Source organism: Apus apus, chromosome Z, assembly GCF_020740795.1.
Source record: "Apus apus isolate bApuApu2 chromosome Z, bApuApu2.pri.cur, whole genome shotgun sequence".
Lineage (NCBI taxonomy): Eukaryota > Metazoa > Chordata > Aves > Apodiformes > Apodidae > Apus > Apus apus.
The window spans coordinates 55,667,850-55,693,452 of record NC_067312.1 but is presented as its reverse complement, the minus strand read 5'-3'; the positions used below and the strand labels follow the sequence as shown (position 1 = coordinate 55,693,452).

Genomic DNA, 25,603 nt, shown 5'->3' with positions numbered 1-25,603 from the left:
CCGAGGCGCTGGGAGGCGGCTGCGTGTCACGGCGCACAACGACGTGGCCGGCGGCGGCAGGAGTCCACAGCGCGTATTATCAGCGGGAGCAGACAGCGGGGTGAGGAGAGCCGGTGTGCTCTCTCTGCGAGAAATTTACTACCGTCCATGCGGCGGCGGGGCGTGGGGCACGTCTTTTCGTGGAGATGATAGATGATTAACTCGCTGTGGGAGGGGGGCGCGTCCCTTTGTTCGGGGCGCTACGCGGGGCGGCGTGCGCGGTATTTGCGCGGCAGCTGCCCCAGTCTCTGTCCGTGGTCCTACCTGAGCAGCGAGGGAATCGTGGGGCCGGTCTCCGGTGTTTTCGGGCGAAGTTTCCTCCGGCAGCCCCGGGCGGGGCTGCGGGCAAAGGGACGGATGGGGCGTCCCGTCCTCGGGGCGCGTCTCTCGTCCTCTCACCCGCCGTCCCCGCGGCGGTGGGAGGATCCGGACAGGAGGAGGAAAAGGAGGCGACGGTAAACGCTGGCGCTGCAGTGTGTACTCCCGGCAAGGACCGATCCGAGCACTGCCATTGTTGTTTAATTTATGCCCTGCGCGTTGCTCCTTACCCACCTATTTCATCTATTAAAATAATTAATCTGACAGCCACGCAAGCAGGGCAGATGGGTAGTTGGACGTGTTCCGTCAACTCGTTTCCAAGGACCAGTGGTGATGCCAGCGTTGAGACGGTTTATTTTAATTATATTGACTTGAGCGTTGCAGCGCCGGGAGGGCAGAGGGCAGACCAAGCCATGCGGCTCCTCGGGGACGGGTACTCCTCTCTCCCAGTGACACCCCCTTTGGCACTATGGGGGGCACTTCCTCCAGGGCTGGCAGCGACGGGCCCGAAGGAGCTTCGGGAGACTTTCCCGGGGCTGGAGGGTGTCCCCGCGGCGTCGAATGCAGCCGGGAAATGGGTCAGCGTTGTCGCATCTGCTCCTGGCCGCCGCGGGGGCTCCGAGTCAGCCTGCCCGTGAAGCTGTGGAGCGCTCGCTCGTCTACGCCCCGTCGGACCGGCGGCGCGGGGGTTCGTCAGCTCCTCCTTCAGGAGCTCCGCTGCTCAGCGTTTTGCAGGAAAACGCGGCAAGCCTGCCTGGAAGGCCGGCGAGACGAGAAATACTGTGGGGGCTGTCTCTGACCCCACTGGGGGATGGGGGAGGATCAGGCTACTAAACACAGATGGTAATGGGAAAAGCTATCTCTAGCCCCCGCCCCATCATGCTCGGTGCAGCCCGCCGCTCGCAGGTGTTCGGCCGCGGGGCGGGGCCCGTCCGGCCTTAGCGCTGCGGCGGGGAACAGGCGGCAGCCCGCCGCAGGGTACCCGTTGGGCCGGGGGCGCGGCCCCGAGGCTTCTTGAGTGGCCGCCGGCGGTGTCACTCAGGCGACGCCCGCGGGGGCGGGCGGTGGGGGCTTTTAACTGCTAGCAGCCGGGCTGCGCTCGCATCTGTTGCAGCGAGGCGGCTCCGGGTAGGTGAGCTTTGGTGACTCCGGCATCACCATAGCGGGTGAGGCGGCCGCGGACAGGAGCGCAGCCCCCTCGGGGCAGCGGACCCCTCCTTTCCGCTCCTATCCTTGGGCGGTGGCAGTAGCCACGCTCCCCCGGGTCAGCGGGCATGGGTAGCGCCGGTGGTACGTTGCTAAAAGGAGGAGGAAGGTCGGAGGGTCATGGAAAGGCTTGCGGCGGGCCGTCGGTGCTGTCCCGGCAAAGGGGCAGCGGGACGCCGGACCTCCACAAGCGTGGAGGAGAAGCGAATCTGGAGCGGGGCTGCAGCCGCGCGGGAAGTATGGCGGGAGGAGGGGTGGCCTGGGCGGGGAGAGGCCAAGTTAGGGGTTGCAGGTGCCTGGCCAGGTTTCCTTCCTCCCTCCTCTCCTCTCTCCCGAACAGGGGTGAAAACCTGGATGGTGCGGGGACTCTTGCCTTCCCTGGTTGTTATAGGTGACCGGTGGCTTACTGCTGGTATCGGCTGTGTTGTACTCCCAGTTGCAAACTCCGGGGTCTTTGCAATGCTGGATGAAGAAGGGGCTTTCTGTTGCTGACAGTTTCTTGTTTTGTTTTCCTGCGAACCGCACTTCTCTTTTCCCTCTTTGGGGCTTGGTGGGCTTCACCGCTTTTTGTTTGACCTTTCAGGATTTTCTGAGTGTCTCTCCTCTTCCCCTCCTCCCTCGTTTCCCATGTGGTACTAACTGGGCGAGTTTAGACCTGTTCTCGGGACAAAACATCGTTCCAACAAACCCTTTGTTTTGTCTGCACCATCCCTCTGAATTATTTTCTCCCCCACCTAGCCCTCCCACTTGAGCGCAGCTCATTCTTCCTGCAAGCGGCACCTTCCTTCTCGGTGGTGTCTGACCTGGCGCTAACCGGATCGCTGATGTCTGCAGTAGTGTATCTGCCGTCTTCTGCCCGCGCCGTCTTGTCTGGCGAAGGAGCTGCCGCCGCCTGAGCCCCGGGGCAGCGGCGCGGGGCCTGTCGCTTGCTGCAGAGCGGCTGCCCGGGGGTGCTGCAGCCGCAGGGTGTTGCCGCTGCACGCAGCTCCCGCCGCACCTGTGCGGCTGCAGCGCGCCGGCGGAGCGCGCAGCGCTGCGCGGCCTGGGGGGACCTTTCGGTGGAGCAGCGCCTACAGGTAGGGCCGCGGGGCTCGGTGACAGCGCTGGCTCGGTAGTCCCGGGTCGAGCAAGCTGGTCTCGGCGTTGTCTGCCCGCCCTGACGGCGCCGGGGAGGGGGTGCGGAGGCGTCCGGATGTGGAAGTGAGCCCTGTCCTTCCCGGGGCTGGAGTAGGGAGCCCGGGTGATGGCAGAAGGACGGCTGCGGGTTTGGGTAGGTGCACGGCTCTCTTGACATCTGTTTTATTTCGAAGGTTGCTTTGTTCTTGAGGGCCTCGCGACGGCTAGGCGCGGATGGGATCAGCCCGTCACCTCGCCTTTTTGCAGGGGGCTTTACCGAGGTTTTGTGTTGTCCGCCTTTTTAGTCTGTCCTGCCCTGGAAAAATAGTCTCCTCATCCTTACGTTGTGTGTGTGGGGAATGAAGTGGCTTTGTTTCATCTGCATGGCGCTGATGATAAGATAGCTAGTCAGAGCAGCGAGACGGCTCGGTATCCCTTTCACCTCTGTAATCCCCTACTGTACATACGTTTAAATACAGGTATAATTTGAGTAGCAAAACTCAATTTAAAAAAAAACAAAAAACAAGCAACAAAACCAAACAGGCAAAACGAAACCAACTACAAAGCAGTATTCAACAAAAATTAAATGAAGGAATCTTACCGTAGTTGATTTAATTGAAGTCTATAATATTAAAATGTTTTGTTGTATTTATGGAGTTTTGAAGGCAACTTTGGTAATACGGTTTTAGTAGCTACACAGGAATACCGGATATAGTCTTACAAATGACATTTGATATATCATCCCGATGAGCTGAGCATTTAATGTGTATGTGTTTCTTTGAAAGGTAGAACGTTGTCAGTTTTTTGTGCTAAAATGCTTCATTGCGTTTTGTTACTAATCTCTGTCTTGATGGCCAATGTTAAATTAAATGGCAGGAGTCCAGAAAATATTCTAGTAAGTGGCAACCTGTTCTCTTGAGGAAAAAGACACCAGGCTGTTAGCTGGAGCAGGTTCAGTTTAGCGTTTTTCCTTTTAATCTAATGATTTCTGAATCCTGAAATTGCATCCAGTTTTCCTGCTCCTTCTCTTCCCTGGCCTTTTTGGAAATTATGTATTGGGGTGATAATTTTTAAGAGGGGATTCTGAATCAATTTTATGCAAAAGAACTATAAATGCTTTTTGTTTACAAATACAAAATTGGTAATATAACATACTATTTAAAATGGTTTATTACTTAAAATATCTACTATTATCTTGGATTAAGTTTTTTGCTGTGAAATATTGAGAGCATTTGCAACTATAGGCATTCCGGTGACCTTGAAACTGCTAAGGAATTTTTATCATCCTTGTTAAAATCTGACAAAGGCCAGCCTTAATGCCCCCTTCAAATGTCTTATAGCTGAACTGGTATTTCCACTCAGAAATAACTGTCTTTATTTTCTATGTTTTTGTTCTGGTGAAGTGGTTGATACTTCCTGTTTGCAGTAAAGATTTTTAGTTGATTTAGTCTTTGGGATAGATACCTCTTCAATATGTTCATATTTGTGTAAATATTTTCCTGTTACTGGCTTAATCATACTAATGCAATATTTCTGCATGCGGATTTATTGTGACTTAACCATAATAATGAGAACATCAATTTTTATTCTTCTCCCTGTATTCTTTTTAATGGCTGTTTTACAGTGAGTGGGGAAGATCCTTTTATCAATTGTGATTTTTTTTGTTGTCATTGATTGATTTATTGCGTCTTAAAAAACTGAACTAACACACTTGATTGAGCAGTGTGAGCCAGGTGTAATGAGTTAAAATCGTTCTAAACAGCTGCTAAATTAAAAAAAAAAGACAAAAAGGCTTTCAGATTCTTTCAGAGGTTTTTGATGGCAATATTCAAACTAGGGTGAAGCCTCAGCCTTAATTCTGTTAAAGCTCCTGTAATGGTAAGCTAGATTTTTGAGGGGACAAAGCTAAGCTTGCTTTATTTGGAGACTAAGTACAAAATAGATGACATGTGATCTAGTGTTCTGAAAGCCCAAGGAATACTCAGCTTTCTTGTGCTTCTTAAAATAAGTCAATGCCATTGCAGAGGTGGACTTTGCAGGTAAAAATAGTATAATGATGGAAGTGCAGGCTCCTTCCTGGTAACAGTGATATTGAAATGCTGCATTTATTGGTAGGACTTTTGCTATTTTACAGTGTAATGGCTTTTTATTATATTTGTTGCTACTGATGTTCCTCATAGCAATAAAACATTGTTAGCTAATGGATAAACTCAATTTGTTACCAATATACATTTTAGTCTTGCTTTAAAGTAATCTTTTCTTTTGTTCTAATGCATTCTGTTAGATGCTAGTATTTACAGAAGACAGTGTTACTAGCCTTTGCTAAGACTTGAAAAGTGAGGGAGTGTTGACTTTGTGCACAGAGCTGTCTTTCCTTGACAGCCCCAAAATCAATTGGGAAACCACAGTACTATTCAGCAGCATTAGCTGATGGTGTTTTGGGTTTTGACATCTGTAATTCCAGTTTTGAAGGAAGCTACTACATGGTTTTTGACCTCTTTGTTGCCTGTGTGAATCTACCTCATTTGACTTAACTTAGAAGGATTAGTTCTGGAGAAGCTGATATAACAGTTAGAATTAATAGCTTTTAGTTACTACAACCAGTGGGCCAGATCAAGTTGTTTTTTGCCTAATCCTTATTGTTGAAATTAAAGTCATCCTGAGTTTCTGGTGACAAAATCATGCAGAAGCAGGCTCCTTAATGGATTCTGACTGAAGCTTAGAGAAACTGCCAATATTGAGCAAGCTCCTTTTGCCCAGCAGGCATTGCTGATATGCAGGGACTCATAGCATCTAATATTTTTCACTGAGCAACTAAATATGGTAAACTTGACAGAAGCTGTGGTTAAATAACTGCATTCTGAGAATTCTGAGTCTTTACTCAGTGTTGCAAGTGTTTGCTGCATCATATAGACTTTTTGGCATATGGCTCTGCAGAAAGGACACCTTGGGAAGGTGGCCTCAGTGAAACACTTGGCTTTAGTAGTCAGTGTTTCTGTAGGGAGTACAGTTTTTCTGATGTAAAACTTAAGTGAAACAGTTACAGACAGCTTATGGCAGAAATCTTAAGAAAAGCATGCTTTCTCAAAGCTTACTTAAAATTCTAAACCCACATCAAGTTTTGAAATAGCTTGCAGTCTAAATGTGAGTTAGCTGGGAAAAATATCTGGAGATTTAGGAGCAGTAATTACATAACAAAACTTGCATGCGAGCAAGACCTTCCCATTATATTTGAAAAATTGCAACTGGGAACAAGCTGAAGCTGTCTAGATGGAGCTTAAAGTAGTGTCACACTGTTTTCTATTCTGTTTGAGCCCCTATTGCGCGTGGTACTCCAGTACTTAAGCAGCAGGGTTTTACATTTGTTTTGATAGTTGTAGTAAGCCTTGACATACTGTGTGTTTGGAAGAAGCTTCAGTTCCCTAATAGAAAGTCAGAATGAGTGTTTGGTGTTTAACCGTAGTTCACTGTTATGAGTGCAGCACACTTAGGATCAGAACAAGAATAATTGGGAGTCATTCCTAGGCTTCACATCATAAAACATTTGTGATTCTTCACTCACTTACACAGTCCAGCTGTGACTCAGATGGTGTGTTGCTGCTGATCAGAAGCTGCAGATAGATGCTTAGACTAGGTGAGGCGTAAGACATGGCAAGAACTATTATCTGTGTGCAAAAAAGCAGCTATATCCCAGTAAACCTTCAGTGTTTGTCCGAGTGTCTTTAAAGCTAAAAGACATTGTGGAGACATTGTAGAATGATCTAGGAACTCCAGACACTTTCTCTGGTCTTCAGCTGAGTGTGGAGTAGGTTTAGGAAACATTGCATGCGTGACAGTTACTGAATTGCTAGAACATAATGTAAAGTATGTATGCCATTTTATTCAATACTTAATACCTGAGTACTGCTAAAATAGGAAAACCTTTTACAAATCATTTGAATGTTTAGCAGTCTACACAGAGGTAGGAAAGGCTGTTCAAGGCATCCTGGAATAATCACAGTGATGTGCTGAACACACTTTTTGTAGGTCTGTGCTAGCTGCATTTGCTTTGAGATTCCTCAGTTTGTTTAACCAACTACTTACTCAGATTTTACTGAATAAATTATATGTATTTTTGTGGTATGAAACTGCTGTTACTTGATTGGTGGAGTACTGATGTTCTTTTGTTGTTTAAATCTTAATGACAAAAATGAAATTAGAAGGATTTGTTTTACAGAATGGGTGAACTGAGTTAATTTCCAGGAAATTCAAATAAAAATTTGTAGGCAAATGCCTTAATTGAGAAAAGGAGGTTCAGCTATGAAAAAGGAAAAGTAATGTAAATTCAACTTCTCTATCAATATCATCCCTAGTACTTACCCTGCTGCTAATATTTTTCAGTACTATTCTACTTAAATTTTTTTTCATAGGTAGAATTATAGTGAGCAGGAGTGCTTGGAGTCAGCTTCCCTGTGGCTTTTCTTCGTTTGCTTATTGTTTTTATTATACTGATTTGCTGAAGATTTCTGCCATACTATCTGGAGTAAGGTAGGGGAGGATGAGGCATGACAGAACAGGTGGATACTCTGTATGCCACTTCCACCTGTCTGAATTGCCAGGATGAGGTAGTGGTTCCAGTGGGTTTTGCAGATACTCATACTGTACCTGCCTGTCACAGGGCTTGAACATGTGAAAGGGACCCTTTAGGCTAGCCTTGTCTTTAATTTCAAGGCGAGTAGTGGATACATTCTAAGCTTTAATGTTCATGATAGCTAAACTGATATTTTTTTTTTAGGGAAAAATATGTGGTTTTGAGAATCTTGAGTATAGAGCTGTGTCTCTGTATAGTGAGATTTGGACAGTCAGTCTCTGTGTGCTGGAGGCTGCTAGGTTTTGTTTCTATGTATGCACATGGAAAGTGGTTAATATACCTTAATACAGGTAAAGTCAGCTAAGGATTTCATGGTTTTATCTGCTGTTAATAATGGAACCAAAAAAGTTCCTTCAAGAAACGGAGTTACCTGGTTTTAGGTTTGCTGTAATGGATATCAAAAGTGGGAAATTAAATAGCTAAACACCAGAAAAAGTGCAAGGGTTTATCTGCCTACTGTTTATATGTGGCCTTATAAGCTTAGCACCTTTTTGTTTTGTAGATGTTTGTGGTATGTAATTTTTAGCTTCTGTACCAAAGTGAGTGCTCCTGCACTTCTTATCTGTGGTTAACTTCAATATTTCCAGGATATCTGTGAGGGCATTCTTGAAGTTCCAGTGTCCTTCATTAAATGCTGCAGAAACAGTTGTGCCTGGGCTTAAGCAGCACCTTTGGAAAATAGTATGAATGGCCAAATAGCTTTTGATAGATCGTGGAGCCAGAGGAGCACAAATGCTCCTGTTTACCCTACAGAAATAGTAAAGTTTCCTGTACCACTGCTATAGGATAGACTGAGAAGTGCGTGTCAGGTGGAGAACAGGTTCCCTACTAGACCTTTCTCTGGTCTAGTAAAGGGGTGATTTTGATGAGGAAGCTGGGTGCAGCAGGAGGTAGGTTTTGTGGCTGTCATGACAGAGGAGAAGATTGTTAGGGGATATTTGGACTTCTGAATTTGCTTTGAGCGTATACAAGCATAGCCATTGCACCAAAATGGGTACTGTATCACAAGAATGCTAGCAGCAAACATGCTTTCACTTTGTTCATGTTGTGTTTTTGTCCTTGTTTCAGTGCCATCCATTTTGTTCATTCTTTTGAAATGTCAGAAGACTAGTGCTGTCACCCATTTTAATTAATCCATTAACGTTAAATTTCATATGCAGCAGTCAGTTTAAAGGCAGAGCAAGATCTTGGGATTTATTTACTTTCTCCTGTATCTGCTGTTTGTTTGCAGTCTTGAACCAGCAAGTGTAACTAGTTGAAAGGTAAGAGGTGAACTCTATTGCTTGCATATCACAGTTCATTTAAGAAGGGCTTTTAAAACTTCTAAATTTAAATCTTAAAATCCTAATTCAATAATTATAGTTAAGGTTAATATTTTTATCTCTAGTAACATGCTCAGAAATATTGTTAGACTTCCTACTGTAGTTTCTTTCTACCCAAATGTGCATCAGAAGCTGCTATCTTATTTCCAAAAGAGGGACAACTAAAGTCATAAGTCTAAAACACCATATGCTTCTTGTAACAAGCTATGCATGCACTGCATGCATGCAATAGTGAAGAAATAGTTTATTAAGGAGTTTTTAACTTTTTCATTTTGATGTGCCTTGAGATAGAACCCAAAATTGAGATCCTGACTTAAAACTGCTGTTGATAATCTGGCCAGTGCACTCATTCTGAAGGGTACTGGAAAGCTGCTGACAAAGTGAACTGCATAAAGTGAGGAAGACTTCTAGAAGCTGCTTTTGCATTTGGATAGTTAAACTGTGAAACTTGGCATAGCAATAGCACTTGCCTTGGACTGCATCCATGGTTGAGTTGTTCGTAGGCAAGATGAGAATTACAGCCTCATTAACCATCTGAGTAGCTGAATTTTTTTCTGTAACAGTTGAGCAAACTGAAAGAAAATTAAGTGGACTGTGCTTGTGCTTGGTAAAGGCTATTTTTATAAGGAGAGTGGTTCTTGTAGTGGAATTCCTCTGAACCAGTGCAGCTTAAGGGTATAAAGCTAGCCATCCTGATGGAGACCAAGGCTGATTTTGGATACAGTGCTGATGATCAAGTATCTCTTACCTGCTGAAATTATAATGGCTGTAGGGTTAATTTTTATATGTGGGAGGTTTCTTGAAGAATGCAGGTTTATGAGATAGCAAATGCTTCCACATTGAGTGGTACAGTGCAGACAGGATGTAAACATTTGAGCAACCTAATCTAATGAAAGGTGTCCCTGTCAATGATAGAGACATTGGAAGTAGGCAATATTTAAAGGTTGCTTCCAATACAAACCATTTTGTGAATCTACGATAAAGTGTCTGTGACAAGGACTTTTTGTCAAAGTTTGGTAACATTAGGAGAAATGTAGATTCCATTATTAATTTTTGGGTGTGATAATCTAGTTTTCAGAAGTAGCTGTTATAAAAGGAATAAATACTGCAGGCTTTTGCTGTGGTACAAGTGCAACTTGTTTTTCATCTTTTGGCGAATTGTCTTTTTTTCATCTTCACAAACATGGGATGTGTGTAGCAAGGTGAAGTAAGGACTACCAGTTTTGAAACATGTTTAGGTGTTTTCAAATAAGGGATGTTGATACTCCTGAAGAAATGCTAAGTCAAATTGCTTGTCTTTGGTGTGAAGTGCACAAAATGATCAAATGCACCAGGTTTGCTGTTTGAAGCAATGTGTGAGGATAGAAAATGAGCAGATAGTTTCTGTAGGAGCAGTTTCCTTTTTTTGACTTAATTTAACTGTGCATGATCAAATTTTACATAAACTTCTGTGTATCGGTCTCATGTAATCTTGTGTACTGTCAGAGTGCCCAAGATCAGGGACTTAATTTTAATGGCTGTTGCTAGTAATTGCTCTAATATTCTACTTAAAATTAATGACCACCTAATTGTAACTGTCATCTGGTTTGTTAAATTTGGTTCACTTGCCCTTTTAAAGATTTGTATTTTATATATGTTTGTATGTGTATATATATATATCTTTTCCTGACTTGCTTATCTAAGAGGGCTGTGCTGCTTGTATCTGTATACATCTGAAAAATCTGGCTGTTAAAAAATCAGGAAGAGCTGTAGGCACATGATTCTAATCATACTTTTAGTCCAAATTAAGGTAACTATGAGTAAATTGCCATGAAATGCAGTACATATATGCAGGACTTTCCATTGACCTACATAAATGGATATGAAATGGTACAGTCAGGTATAGCATGTTTTACACAACATGTAATACTATCTGAGCAGCCTTGAACACTTCAATACAGATGATAGGTGTTTGTAATGTGTATGGATTGAAGATTGAAGGGTTATTTAATCCTCAATATGGAAATATATGCAGAAATACAAAAGTAGTACAACAGGCTTAAATGGGAATAAGAGCATCTGTTTCTTGAAAAGTATTTTAAGTATCATGGATGTAGCAAAGGGGTGAAGATACTTTTCATATTTGAATGCAAGATTAACAGTTTGAGCAGTGTCTGTGACCCAAATTTGAGAACTTGTAAAACTGATCATAGAATCATGGAGTGGTTTGGGCTGGAAGATCATCTACTTCCGACCCCCTTGCCACAGGCAGGGAAACCTTCCATTGGAACAGGTTGCTCCAAGCTCCATCCAACTTGGCCTTGAACACTTCCAGTGAAGGAACATCTGCAGACTCCCTGGGTGGCCTATTCCAGAATCTCACTACCTTCCCAGTAAAGAGTTTTTTCCTAGTTACTAACCTAATTCTACTGCCTTTCAAACAGTTTTGAAACACTTCCCCTTTGTCTTGTTGCTACAAGCACTTGTAAAAAGTCCCTCTCCGATGTTCTTGTAGCCCCTTCAGGTACTAGAAGGCTGTTCTAATGTCTCCTGGAGCCTTTTCTTCAAGCTGAACAACCCCAACTCTCTCAGCCTGTCTATATAAGAGAGATGCTCCAGACCTCTGATCATTTTCATGGCCTTCCTTTGGACTTCCTGCAACAGTTCCATGTTCTTACGTTGATCAGTCTCTTGGGACATCTGTTAAGGTATGCCTGACTCCATGTAACTTGTCCTGCTCTTTGAAAACTCAGCAGACAGTGAGTACAGCTCATGAGTCCTAAACTTCCAGATGTACCCTTCCTTGTGTCAGTTCTGTTTTTCTTTCCTGACCTGAGGAAATGATGGGCTTACTTGACTCTTCTGGCACTAGTCTTAAGTGACAACCTCCAAATCTAAACTCTGGTGGTATCAACATACTGCAATGTTAAACATTAAAAAAGTTGGTCTGAAGGCTTATTTTACTTGATGGTCTACTTACTACAGTTTTTCCCTGTTTTGGCTTGAAGGTGGATGAGCAAATATTGTCAATTTTTTATTTTTTTTTCTTAATGCTAAGTGGCAATATTTTTTAGGTCTCAAGTTTGGCCAGGGAAGTTACATACTATATCTCCTAACTTGAAAAGACATTTTCCACAGCTTCTTGAACTAAAAAAAGTGCCAGACCAGATTTTTAGCTACTGGGTAAAGTGTTCCATAGGAGTAATTTCCCACAGGTGGCTTCTCTGTAGCAGGTAACCTTAGTTGGGAGTTTTAGCCTTTCTTTCTGCTGCTAGGTGTTTTTTTTAAAAATGGATGCTTTGTCTGTAGCAGAAAACTAGATTTGACTAAATAGTGAGAAGCTACTCTCATAGCAGAGGGGCCTCTGTGCTTAGCTGATTGTGTAGAGTTTATGAAGCAGGCTGCTTCCTTGCTATATCTAAAAGTAGTTTTTCTCTTGCCCTTAGTTACTCTTCCCACATTCCAGCAAAACAAGTACCCCATATGTATTCATTTGAAGCTCGAGGGGTGAAATTTGTTTAGGTGAGCTTGGACATGGCTTGCTTTTAACCAGCTGGTGTCGGTTTGCATAGAGACTTGTTTGGTGTGAGCCAGTGTCCTGCAGAAGCAGGCCTCCCCTTGATGCATTGTCAGATGCAGACACATGAGGCAAAATTACCCATTTCCGTCTCTGTTCAGGAGTTTGAAGCTTGGCACTGAAGTAGTGTGCAGAAAATAAACTTATGTCCAGTAGTTTCTCCTGTTTAGTGTCAGTAGAGGATTTTGCATTGTGGAAGGTGTGCAGATGGGGTGCTTCACTCCAGGAAAATACTTCAGTTGCTACTTGTGTAGCCCTGTGCTGGCTAGAGTAATAGCTTTGTGTGAAGTCTCAGCACATCTCATAAATTGCTGTGGTTCTCCCAAACCCAACAGATTTCACCAGGAAAGCAGTGACCAAGGAAACTTGAAGATAGACTGAAGAACGCTCCTGCCTTTTCCTCTGCATAGGAGCTTCCTGGTTTAATAATGCTGATCAGTGTCTGGACTTGGGCAAGAGCTGGCTGCCTAACTTACCCGCTGTGGAGCTGCGGCAGGGCTTTGCGGCAGGGTGAGCTCTGCGAGGGGAGGCCGGGGCTGCCCATACCAGGCAGACATGTCCGGTTCAGGCCGGATCTGCAGCAGCCTCACTGCTGCAGGACCCAGCCACGCGTGTCAGGAGAGTCTGTGGTGGGACTATGAGAACCTGCCTAACAAAGGACACAATAATGCACAGATGGAGAAGGAGGAAAGAAAAGTGTAAGGCAACAGCTATGCGATCACTGAGGTTGGAGGAGACAAGGAGGTGGTGGTGCTGCCACCGCTGGGCTAGGGCAGGCATGGCTTTCAGCCTGGGGAGGAGACAGAAGTTAAGCAGGCCTTTCCTGGCAGCCCATGGAGGGAACCGTGCTGGAGCAGATACGCACATGGCAGCCACTGGTGGACCCCGCTGCTATAGCAGGTGGATGTTTCATGAAGGAGCTGCTGGCTGTGGAGGGCCCTTGCTGGAGCAGGGAAAAAGTGTCTGTAAAGCCCTACCTTCCTTGGCCTCAATTGAAGGGTGGTCAGGAAGACACTGAGGAGCTGGGAACGAAGGATTGAAGTTGAGCTAGGGAGGATGGGGGTGGAGGCAAGGGGAATGTTGTTTAAATTTTCTTTTGCTTCTCACTATTCAAATCTATTTTATAGACTTAATTTTTTTGCCAAGTCCATTTTTCTTATGACACTGATTGTTACGTGATTTCCGTGTCTCTTCCTTGACCCATGAGCTTTCTCTTCCTGTTCTGTGTTCTGTTGAAGGCTGGGTGGGTGTCTGTCAAGCTCACCACACAGGTCACTGGCTAAGTCTGTGTCAGAGGGCAGTGAGTCTCCAAAACAAGCAGTGTACTGGTGGCCAGACATAGTTGGCTAAGAAGATGATACATAAGGGGGAAGATGGCTGTGCTCTGTGTTAAAAGGCTTCTGAATTTAGGAATGTCTGCTCTCTTTTCCAGACTCCGTATCATAGCTAACAAGGAATAACCAAACTTTAAAGTGGCCCAGGAATGTGCATCCAGGGTGTTATTACTGAAAGGCTTTATATTCTGTACTGCAAGTTGTGCTTGTGATTGCTGTGCCTAAGTATTGTAGGGTCCCCAGGCAAGATAGTTGCATTTCTGTATGAGTACCCAGCCTGACAACAGATTTTTGTCTTCATTCGTACTGGCATTTAGTTTTACATGTTTGTAAATGGATATTCCTTACAACCACAGATCCTGTCCTTCCCAAGAGGAAGTCAGAAGTTGGAGGGGTTGTTACTTACTTATTAGGTAGGGAATAGTTTTGTGGTGTGTGACTTGCTCCATTCTTCCTCAGTTTGCTAAATAAATAAATCAGCTGTTGAAGTTGGCCCTACCACCTTTTTATGGTCTGGATAACTGTTATTAATGTCTTGTGTTCACTGCAGTGATTAAAAATACACAGTCATTCTTCCTTAGCAGTGGCAGGCCTTAAATCAGCTCTCTCTGTTAGGTTTTCATTCATTATTTCAAGCAGTGAAGGAGGTAGGTATTGGTGTTGGCACTAGATGGTGTACTTGGATGCATAGTTACTGCAACTTCAGTCTGCAGGTCAGTCCCCTTTAACAAGTGACTGAATATTAAAACTTGCCTACTCAATTGTCTGCTTTCTAGCCAGTGCTAAACTGATAGTCACCATTGCTATCCTGTGTCCTGTTTTTCAGTATCCATAGTAAAGAAATGATGATCAAACTCTGCAGTGCTAGTTCAGAGCCGTAATAACCACAAGTGTATGAAAGTAGGGGCTGATGGTAGTGGTTAGAGATTGACTTCATTTTGGTTCTGGAGCATCTGCTTTACAGACATGCTGTTGTGGGAGGGTCATTCCTGTAACATTTGGGATTCTGGCTGCTCTAGAGGGCTTGGTAAGGCTCGTATAGCTCTCACTTTTCCACTAGTTGCTGCGTATACTTGTGGGCCACAGAACTCTGGGAGTGCAAGCAAAGGACATAGAAGCTCTGGAGGAGGCCTTATAAATCTTCAAGGGTAGGAGTTTTGGTAGAATCAAATACTATTTACCAGTTAATAAATGGCTTTGTGGCTAGTGTTGTATGTGTACTGGAGGTGGCAGTGAGATGAGAAATAAAGGAGGAGCACTGCAAGTGAATTAAGGGTGTTAGGAAAGCTAGAGCTTGGCTGCAGTTGATAAAGGATGTCAAGGGCAACAAGGTGGGTTGGTACCAATAATGTAGCAGCAGAAAAATAAAAATTAAAAAAAGGAGATCATGGACTTGCTGCAGAATGGGATGGATGATTTACTGACAGCAGACAGGGCTGTGAAGTGCACAGTGCTTTTATTGCCTCAGTCTTCACAGACGGGTTCTCCTCAGTTCTTTCCATGTAGGAAGAGGGTTCAAGGAGGAGAAGATCTTCTGGAAATAGAAGAGGATTGAGTCTGGGATCTCAGAAATCTCAGCTATTTAGGTTCCATGAGGCTGAGGTTATTGAGACAATTGTCTGCTGTGAGGCTGCTAATACTTTTCACAGATTAAGATCAGGAACATTCCTGATTGGAGAGAAGCAAGTTTTGCTGCTATTAAAAGTGAATGCAGTAAGGATTATATGGGATGCCTCACTGTAGCCCCTCAGTAAGTCACTGCCTGAGTCATTGAACTGATTTTTGTGCAAATTAAAGCAAAGGTGATTGGAAGTAGCCAGTGTTGATCTACCACTGGTAAATTGTGGTAGGACAGACTATCTTTGAAGTAGGTCAGTGGATGAGAAGAGTGATGGATGTCATCTGCATTGAGTTGAGCATGGTTCTTCATGTGTCTTTGGGGCAACAGCGTTGGGATATGAAGACTTGTGCGTGGACAAACAGATGGGCAGAAAACTGGTAGGATTTTGGAACATAAAGTTCAGTGATTAAAACTTCATTATCTTTCTGGAGACTTGTCAAAAGTAGAGGTCTTAGATCTGTCAGCTATTGTATAATTTGCTTCAGTGACCTGGAGAAGGGGACACAGTTGACCCCAATGAAGTTTGCAGACAGCAGCTGAGGGATGGAGCTCATGTTCTCGAAGGCAGAACTGCTATTCAGAGAGACCAGGACCAGGGAGAGGAAGGCGCTAACAGGGATCCTTTTCAAGTAAGGAGCAATGTGCAGCCCTGTCCCGGGCAGGCAGGATGAATGCCCGTGGGACTGGTGGAAGATGGCCTTCAGCCCTGATGGGCAGTTAGCTGAGTAAGGCCAGAGAAGCTGAAGATATGGGAAAGCTTTTTCTGCCCTAGAACGACTGGGCAGTGAGCCTGGGGTCCAGGGAGATGGTGATGTCACCCCCCTAGAGATTTTCAAGACCACACAGGGTAAAAGCCCTGAGCAGCCTTTTTCTGAGAGGGTAGTCAGAGTGGAAACCTCCTGAAGTTCCTGCTGGGCTGAATGGTTGTGATCTGTCTACCTCTTTTACCTGTTAAATCAATTTACTGGACAGAGAATTTAGGGAATGGCAGGGTCATTTGGTTTGAATCTTACAGAAAACAGAAACAACTCTGGTAAACAAAGTCCTTGTTTTCATAGTATGGTTGAAAGATCATTTTTTTTGGGGGTAGCTTTTGGATGCTGAATCTGACATAAAAAAACAAACCAAACCAAACCAGAATTGTATTGGAGGGACAAGCTGCTGTAGGTAGCAAATGTCAAGATCAGATTCTGCTTTGTCATCTGTTCTCTATAAGAGGTCACTGGTTTGGAAGATGTGCTGTAGCTTTCAGTTTCATGTGACGTAAGCTTTGTGTAGAGAGGCTGACAAACCCAAGCTGGAATATTTTAATAACTGGAAATACCAGCACAGTATGAAACTACTGACTGTTCCTATGAGTGCAAGGTGAAATTGGTTCTTTCCACTGTTCAACAGATGTAACGTTACTTGACTCCCCCGTCCTCTCCTTCAGGCTGAAGGAATATGGAATAGCAGTTAAATGCCTAGTATTCTTACATGATCTGTGGACCACTGACCTTAAGAGTCTACATTTAATGCATAGCATCAGTTAACAGTTTTTTCCCTGGATTTTTTATGAATATTAGTAAAATCTAGTGTTTACTGATTCTGAGGGGCTGTATAGTATAGTATTGTTCTGTTGAAAGGAAAGAATTTACTTCTCTTCCTCTGTGTAAGTTTACCTATTCAAAGAATAAATAATGATCTGTCTGAACTTGTTTTTCTGTTGGTGATCAGCTTAGAGGAATGCAGGATCCATATTTTAAGTAGTCTTAAGAGCCCTCTTGGAGCTAAAAGGATGCACCTCTGAACCACTCTGGAGAGCAGTGACTGTCAGAAAGCTTTTCTGGAAATCCCTAGGGACAGTCCTGAGCCAAATGAGGGTCCTTGGACAGGTGGGTTGTTCAATGTAGTGATGTTAGTGATGTGCAATTGAAGAGAACATGTTTGAGCTTTGGTCAAGTTCAGGCTTTTTCAGAGACAGGTACTCCAATGTCCTATGGATCAGGGTGACTTGGTGTGGGCAATATCTACCTTTGTTAAAACAGACTTTAGAGTAAGAGAGGAAATGTGGCCTGAGAAGAAATGAAAAATGTAAAGACATGTCTAATCAGTCATAAGGCTGAAAATGGCTGTAGTGATCAGAGTAAACCTGTTTATGCAGCAACATAATGTAAGTCTAGTTTATTTCATAGTGTGTTAGACTCAGATGTCCCTGTTCTTCTAGAGGTAACTTCGGCTTCTTTTCCAGCTTCCTGATTTGCTGAAGTGACTGTGGCATTGTACAGTTATACGGTAGCTTAAATAGGGGAGGCAAGGAGAAATAGCTGTTCTGTTATGCTTTATGCAATAGAGGGACTTCTGTATAGCAAATAAAAAATGTAACAGCTTTGACTATAACCACTTACTTTTGACAATAACCTTCTGATATGTAGTTCTGCTTCTGAGCTGGTCATGTTGCAGAAGGGTCACGAGTAAGCAGCATGCATTTTCTGCAGTTAACAGCATGTGGCCAACTGGTCACAATGTGTTTGTGTCAACAGTACCTTACTTGCTGTCCATTTTTCTGTGTTAATAATACTGGGTGATCTCAGGAGGATTAGGATGCAGAGACACAGTGAAGAATCCTCCTGACCATGAACGGCAGTGTTGGCAGAGGAGTAACAGTAGGGATTGTGAGTAGTTGAGGTATTGCCCTTGGCTCAGATATTTTAACAGTAGCTAGCTGTAATTTTTCTGTTCTTACTTCAGTTTGCTGCAAAAAATATAAAAGTTGCAATATGATGCAGACATTTTTCTTGGGACTTGAAGACAGAAAAGAATGGAGTATGTGTTTTAAGCAGACTTTCCCCTTGTCTTCTGTGGGACAAACAGTAGTGGTCATGAAAACCAGGTAACTATTTGAAGGATTATGGAGAACTGGAAAACGTGACTGTTTTAGAGTGAATACTTCTACTTCTTTGCCTTGGTACTGATGTGTTCTTCACTGCCTGCAGTCATTTGAGTGCAATCCATACCTCGTGTGAGTGGCCTTTAAAGGTGCTTAAAAATAAGTATTCTATATGGCACTTTGAGTGCATTCCACCTCATGGCCATTCATTGCAGTTACCAGCTGGGACTGTCTATACAGATCAAAACCAAAAGAGTAGCTGTCTTCTACAGTCGTGTTAACCTCTTCAAACCCAAAAGGTGTAAAGATTAACAAGAAATTGTTCTCCTTAAATGCGAGTAGACCTGAAACTGCTTTTGTGGGACTATTAGTAACTAGCTATTGTGGTGTTGCAATGTGGCACGTTTTGTCTTGGGCTTTATAAAACCAGAACATTAACCGAAGTTAATATTTCAGTCCAATAAGATAAAATCAGTGTTAGTGCCGTGTTCTGTCTGCCTTCCTGATTCCCAGTTTTCTCAGGAGAAGCCCATTGCTCAGGATTTAATCCTGAGAATACTTCTGATGCACCACAGTTGACTGGGATAGACTGAACAGATTGTGGTGGTGCTAGCAAAGGTCCAGCCATGCAATCAAAATGTATGATTGATGCTGTGGGGAAACTGGCTCAATTCAAGCTGCTGCATCAAGTCGTATGAATGGATAAAAAGGAGATTAGAAAAGTCTGGTAAGACAAATACTGTAGTGATGGAGAAAATCTCCATAGCTGTAGTAGTGAGATTAAACTCTTGATTGTTCTTCAGTCCGTGCTCTATGACTAGATGTTCATGGGTTGTTCTGTTACAGTATCTAGGCAAGACCTTCAAACTCATTATTTCCAAGTGATGCCAAGGAGTCATGTAAAAGGAGTGCTTGAACACCGTAATCTAAAGAAATCTGCCTAAATTTTTAATTTCTTTTCTGTCCAACATTAGGTTTGTAGCATCAGATTTGTAACAACCTTTCAACTTAATAAAAAATAGCCTCTCTTCAAGGTCAAGGTCTGGAGTGAACCGGGGAGATGTCATCTCTTTATTTAAAAGAGTGGCATTTGGAATACTCTTTTAACAGCAAGCGGCTGACAATCTCTGGTGCTTTCTCTAACATCAGTTATCTGCAGTATATTTTCGTTGAACTGCGTTGCTGTTCCTTGGTCAGGACATGCTTATGACTTACTGTGCTGTGCAGGTGTAGCCAGAGCACAACTTCTTACTGGCTAATCAAAATTTTCCTGCCTTTTTTTTTTTTTCATTTTGAAACTAATCTTGCTTAACCTAAGTGTAGCCACCCTTAAAACATGCAGCACTACTGCTGTGTATTAGTAAAACATTCTTGGAAGTGGTACAAGAATAGATCTGATTTTGCTCTCCTTCCTCCACAAATACTTGGGTAGGGAAAAGATTGTGTTGACATATGGATTTTGAATGACCTGGGATTCAGATATTTTCCACTTTCTTGTGAGAAGCGTGGTGTAATACTCTGAAGTTGTGTGAGAGAGAGAGAAGGTGAGTGGAGCCTCTCCGGACTTAAGGTGGCTGTGTTCATTTTGGGGCCTTCTGTGCAAGAGTGAGCAGTACTGCAGTTGTATACTTTTCAGTCCAGTAGCAATAAGCTACTGTTGTTTGTATTAAGGTTTCATCTCTCTTCTCCTTTTCTTCATGTAAATCTTACACTAAATTTATGTAAGATGAATCAAAAGTGAAATCTGCAACCATGCTGGAGCTCTCCTCTGTTATGCTATGTGTGGTGTCCCTGGAAGCAGAAGTGGCCACTTGTGAGTAGCTGTGGCTGGTTCTGATACATTCTGATGGCAGTTTTCTCCCTCAGAATGAGCCTACACATGGGTAAGAAGACTAAGAAAGCCAGGGCCATTGATTATGCAACACCAGGACTGTTCATCAGTTTAGTGTTTCTGCTCTGCTTTTAATGCCTTATGCATAATATGCATGGTGTTTGAAAACCTATGTGAAAAAAAATGTCTGGAATAACCAGCAGAGTTAGAGTAGTGTTTTGTTCAACTTCAGTTGGTTGTTTCTAGATACGGTTCTACTAAATATGCTAAAAGCAATTACAAGGTGGCTAGCTTGAATGATGTCACTGTCAATGTTGTTCAGTAATTTTGTCCTTCAGCATTCTGAAACAGTGCCTTGAAATTTCTTGTGGCATGATGGAGGGTGATGGTTGGGAAGCAAAAACACTGCCAACAGTTAAGTTGGAGTTGCTTGGTATCTATAACACTGCAAAGGTTGTAACTAAAGAGTGCAAAGTGTACTTGGCCTAACAAGTGCTCTAGGCAATAAAAGATAAAATAGATGGGAGGGGGAATTACTTCACTATAATACAGCTGTAAAACCTAGTAATTTCAGGGGACGTTAGTGGAGAGAGTGCTTGGTGTAATAATTCAATAGGCAATATTGGGTATGTTTTAGTAAACTATCCCAGAAAGCCAGTTGACTTATAACAGGCTGCCCAGGAGAATGTCCAGTTATGTTTTACATATCCTCTGCTCTACCTAGAGGGAGTCTGCATTGCGTATGGATGAGCTGTTCAGTATTAATTTTTTTATGCTTACTGTGGGGATAAATTTCCATATGTTTAAACATAAATGTCCTGACACTGAGTACTTCTGAAGAGTCTTGCTTATTTATTCTTCATTACCCTCTTCCATCTGGTATTTGTACTGGTTTTATCATTAAAGTTCAAGGTGAAGGAGGCATAGATAGTATCAGTCTCTTCCACATCCATTGCCACCAGGTTCCTTGCTCCGTTCAGGAGCAGGCCTCTGCCTTTCTTTTTCCAAATGTCTTAAGTTGACCAGTCTAGCAGTGCCGATAAGTGGAATTAACTTCCACAGTTTGAAAGTACACACTGTCATCAGCCAACTTGCTAGCACTTCAAAAATGCTCAGAATTCTTTTTCCTCTTTCTATATTAAGATACAAGTGCTTGATTTTTTAAAAGCTTGTTTTCACTGGCTGTTTTTCTGCTTTTTACGCTTCTTACCATCAACAACAGAAACAACTATGAAGTAAAGACATGCAAAGTGAATTTTTCTGACTTACTGAGAAGTTACTGTGCTTTCCATTTTAGTTAACCTTGTTTTCAAAGATGCATCTTGGGCAGTATTTCAGAATACTGTGTTACACCATGGTTATTTACTTTTTTTTTTCTCTGCATGCTCTTAGGCTGCAGTTGGAGACTTGCTGTAGTATGGAGTGAATGATTGTTACTTTTTGAAATTACTGTTTTGTTTGTAATCTGCTTTCCGTATTGCAAGTCGCATGAGTAGGAAGCAGTAGGTACTTGAGATCTACTTTTGGTAAAGCTCTGGATGTGCGATACTAGTTTTTGTGTTGAGGACTTGCATAAAATGATGTGTCCAGTCAGAGGTCTAGATGAAGGTCTTTTAGACCTTGTCAGAATGTCTGTAGCAGTCAAGTATGTCTACAGTTTACTTCTAATGTTTAACCTTTAGAAGAAGAACCTTGCACTATCTAAACAGTAGTTTGCGTTGATGTTAAACGGTGGTAGAAAAATTGATGCAGCTGTAGTCTTCTGCTGCAGCTTTTCAGAGTGGTTTGGGGGTAGGTCTTCTATCTGCCTAGTATGTCACAGACTTGTTAGAGGAACTCTAGTTTCCTTTGTGTTTAGACTTCACTGCTGTCAAGTAATCTTCAGAGTTCTAATTTGCAAGCAGGACTAGTTGGATTCTAGTGGAACCAGAAGTTATAGTAGGCACTTTTTACTGAGAAAAATGTCTATTTGTTTTGATAAGTCATTTGACAGCTAGTGGAAGAAGTCCTCAGTTGTAATGTTGTTTGAAACCTTCATTTGCATGCTGCCATTTACCTTTTCTGTTCGTAGTGTTTGCTGCTCTTTTTGCTTGTGTTTTACCTCAGGGGTGCTATGTGACGGCTTTCGGTTTGAACTGATGTACCAATGAAATTCTTAGATGATGTTAAAGGTAAAAATAATATTCTTGGTGCAGTAATAGCTACGTAAATTATTTCTCTGAGTCAGTTCTCTAACATTACTGTCCCATTTTTGTCAAACTCAATTATTTCCTCATTTTAATTTGAATGATTTCTAAATAAAAGACAAAAATACTAATACGATGGAACTGGAAATAAACAGTCATAAGTCTGAGCTCAGCAAGAAGGTTTTGTAGTACTTCTCAATTTTATTTCTGTGAAAGCGCTCAATTTTGCTAAGTTTAGCCAAAGACAAGTTCTACGGAAGAAAATGTTAGAATATGAAGGGCATGGTGGTTAGAAGTACATCTTTGTATTTTTGGGAAGACTTTATTGAAAATAACAGTTAAAAACCATTTCAGTTATCTTTGTCCCTGGTGGAGTGAAGTTTGAACTAGAGCTACTAAAAAAACAGTGTTAGGGTGTGGTTACTAGGTCAGGAGAGGTTCTCCTCCCCCTCTGTTCTGCCCTGGTGAGGCTGCATCTGGAATACTGTGTCCAGTTCTTGGTCCACAGTTGAAGAAGGACAGGGAACTGCTTGAAAGAGTCCAGCACAGAGCCACAAAGATGATTAAGGGAGCTGGAACATCTCCCTTATGAGGAAAGGCTGAGGAAGCTGGGCCTTTTTAGCTTGGAGAAGAGGAGACTGAGGGGTGACCTCGTCAATGTTTACAAATATGTAAAGGGTGAGTGTCAGGAGGACAGAGCCAGGTTTTTCTCAGTGATATCCAGTGGTAGGACAAGGGGCAGTGGGTGCAAACTGGAGCATAGGAGGTTCCATGTAAATATCAGAAGAAAGCTTCTTTACTGTGAGAGTGACAGAGCACTGGAACAGGCTGCCCTCAGAGGTTGTGGAGTATCCTTCACTGGAGACATTCAGAACCAGCCTGGACAAGTTCCTGTGTAATGTGCTCTAGGGGATCCTGCTCTGACAGGGAGGTTGGACTAGATGATCTTTCAAGGTCCCTTCCAGCGCCTAAGATTCTGTGATACTGTTTGCATGGTTTGATTAAGAAAGAAGTACCTTGGACAGAAACTCTTGTCTTGGCTAACTTGAGTGCTGTTGGCCAATACAGCTTTTGTGGCACAAATAGGAACTCTTGTGCTTTAGCAGGTTTTGCCTCAAATTGCTTTTTTTGCATAGAAGAAACAGCTAATGTCTGGCATCTATTATTTATGTAGTAGAAGGTGGTTATGAAAAGGTAGACAGTAGGGTTGAACGTCGAGGGTAGTCTTTCTGTGTAAGTTAACTAGACTTAGAGTTTCAGAATATTAAGTGCAGTTGGCAGGTTCAATAAGTTCTCTGGTTTATCAGAAAAACAGGCCTCATAAGCACATCCAGGTTTGCATGGCTCTGTAGTCTTAAACTCACAGGAGAGCTGGCCATCCGTTCTAGGCAGTATGTGACTGTCAGCATTTAAATAACTTAATTCTGTGACAGAGCTTTGTCCTATGTATCAGTTGAGCTGAACTAGTGCAAAGAATAGAAAATAAAAATAAAAGTACTTTAGCAAGCTTTAAAAAAATGAAGTGTGTTACGAGCTAAGGAAAAATTACTGTTTTGTGCCTCGTGCCCACTAACACTGCTACTAAGCTTCTCATTGATTGTGAGATTTCTTCATTGTGAGACAGTGTTACCCTGTATGACAGATTGCACTGAGGAGGTAGGTGAGGCTTTAACTCACTGAAGTTAATTAATTTAAAGAAATTCAGTATAAACAAATTTGAATGGCAGTGGAACACTTGAGGCATTAAAATGACTCTAAAAATTGATTTGATAAAAGGGATTCAGTGGTGTGGTGATTTGGTAAAAGAAACGATGTGTCATGTTGACACCGCCTGGCACAGGTTCCTTCTGTGTTTGTTTTTATGGTGTCAAGTGTCTCTTTAGAGTCCAGGTGGTATCATGCACAGTGAACTAGGTAAGTGTCTGGTGTGACAAAATTAGATATTAAAATCAAACATTTTCTGAAGAGAAGCAGGTATTCTGAAAATGTTTTGAAAGCTATAATAAAGATGGGGCTGGACTTCCTAATTTTTGAACAGTAGTTGTCTCCTGATGACTGTGATATTTTTGAAGTGAGATTTGTCCATTTATCTGCTTGAATTAGGTGAGATAGCTGATACTAGTATATGAAAATTAAAGGAAACCTGCTTGAAGAAACAATTGTCTGTTAGGGCATTTCTTGTGCCACAGGTTTATTGGAGCAGTACCAGGAAGCAAATGGTCTACCTTAAAATTGAGATATCGACTGATGATGTCATTACCGGTAACTACTGCTTATCACTGTCACGATTTGGGATTTCCCATTTTTGTGCAGACACTATGCATTTTGGACTTGAGAAACTTCAGGTGTAAAGAAAGTTGCCTTTTGAGTGTGTTTGGAGTTGTAGGTGGAACTGGTGGAACCAGGGATTACTGGTATGAAAAAAACGAGAAAGCAAACTAGAAAAGAGGACTGCGAGATTGTTGTGTTTTTCACCTCGCAGTGCCCTGGATAGTTAACCACAGGGTTGTGTGTACAGTTTTGGTTTTTTTCTGCCTGCATGATACATATCTTCTTGTGTGTGTGTGTGCACTGCTTCTGAAGATGCAAGGGTTCATCGCCTGTCTGAGTCACACATGCGTTGTATGTGTGTGACATCAGTGAAAGAAGTGCTTTCACAGCATCCCAGATGAGATAAATGAAGTTTTGATGAATGTCTTAGCAAATTCAAACATAGTGTCCTGGGTCATGGTGTCTAGGATTTGCATCATTAACAACTGAGATAGGTATGTGTTTTCTACCTGTATTTCAAGGAAACCTTTACAAGTATATAATGGGGACTGTGGTTTCCTTGATTCCAGTCTTCTGGGTTTTTGGTTCCTTGTCAAGCCACTGAAATAGGAAATAATCTAGGTGTCATGACAGGGTAAGGCTTCAAATTACTTTTGCTCACAGTGGAAAGTTAGAAAATTACATGTCCCTTAGAAACAGAGGAACAGTCTTCTTTAATTCATAACTCTTCAAAAGTTCTCTAATGCTCTGATCTCAAAGCTGTTGGAGAGTGACAGCGGAGGGTTGAGTTCATTGCATGGCATTCTTACAATGGTGTAGATTTTGCTCAAGGAGCCAGTGGTATCTTACATGGATAGGGTTTCACATCTATTGATAAACTTCAGTTATTTTTTTGTCCAAATTATTTAAGTAGGTTTCTCTGTTACTAGAAATGAAACAAATTCTACTTCCTATTTAATGAAGCCTCTGTCTGGCTTATGACTGGAGGTTGACACTTTTAGTCTCCTCCTGAGTTAGGACAGACATGGACATACTGGACAAATTCCAGTGAAGGGTCATGAAGGCAATGGAGCATCTCTCCTATGAGGAAAGGTTGAGAGAGTTGGGACTGTTCAGCCTGGAGAAGAGAAGGCTCAAGAGGATCTCGTTAATTTGTAGAGAGGGTGCATAGAGGACAGAGCCAGGCTTTTTCCAGTGGAGGACAGTGACAGGACAGAAGACAGTTGGCAGAAACTGAAACTCAGGAGGCTCCATCTGAACATCAGGAAACACTCTTGAATTGACACAGGTTGCCGAGAGATGTC

At 42.8% G+C, this 25,603-nt stretch overlaps 1 protein-coding gene across 9 annotated transcripts in view; it reads left to right on the top strand.

The window, feature by feature from the left end:
* Positions 1-25,603, top strand: part of ELAVL2 (ELAV like RNA binding protein 2) — an 89,427-nt gene that overhangs the window by 1,220 nt on the left and 62,604 nt on the right. The window contains exon 1 of one of the 9 annotated variants that reach the window (XM_051643239.1): positions 1,475-1,485. The exons of 7 other annotated variants lie outside the window; for them this stretch is intronic. The gene's annotated coding sequence lies outside the window, so the exon portion shown is untranslated. Of the gene's footprint in view, positions 1-1,474; positions 1,486-2,620; positions 2,640-25,603 lie in introns of those variants that run through there. One more of the 9 variants, XM_051643250.1, reaches the window with a different exon arrangement.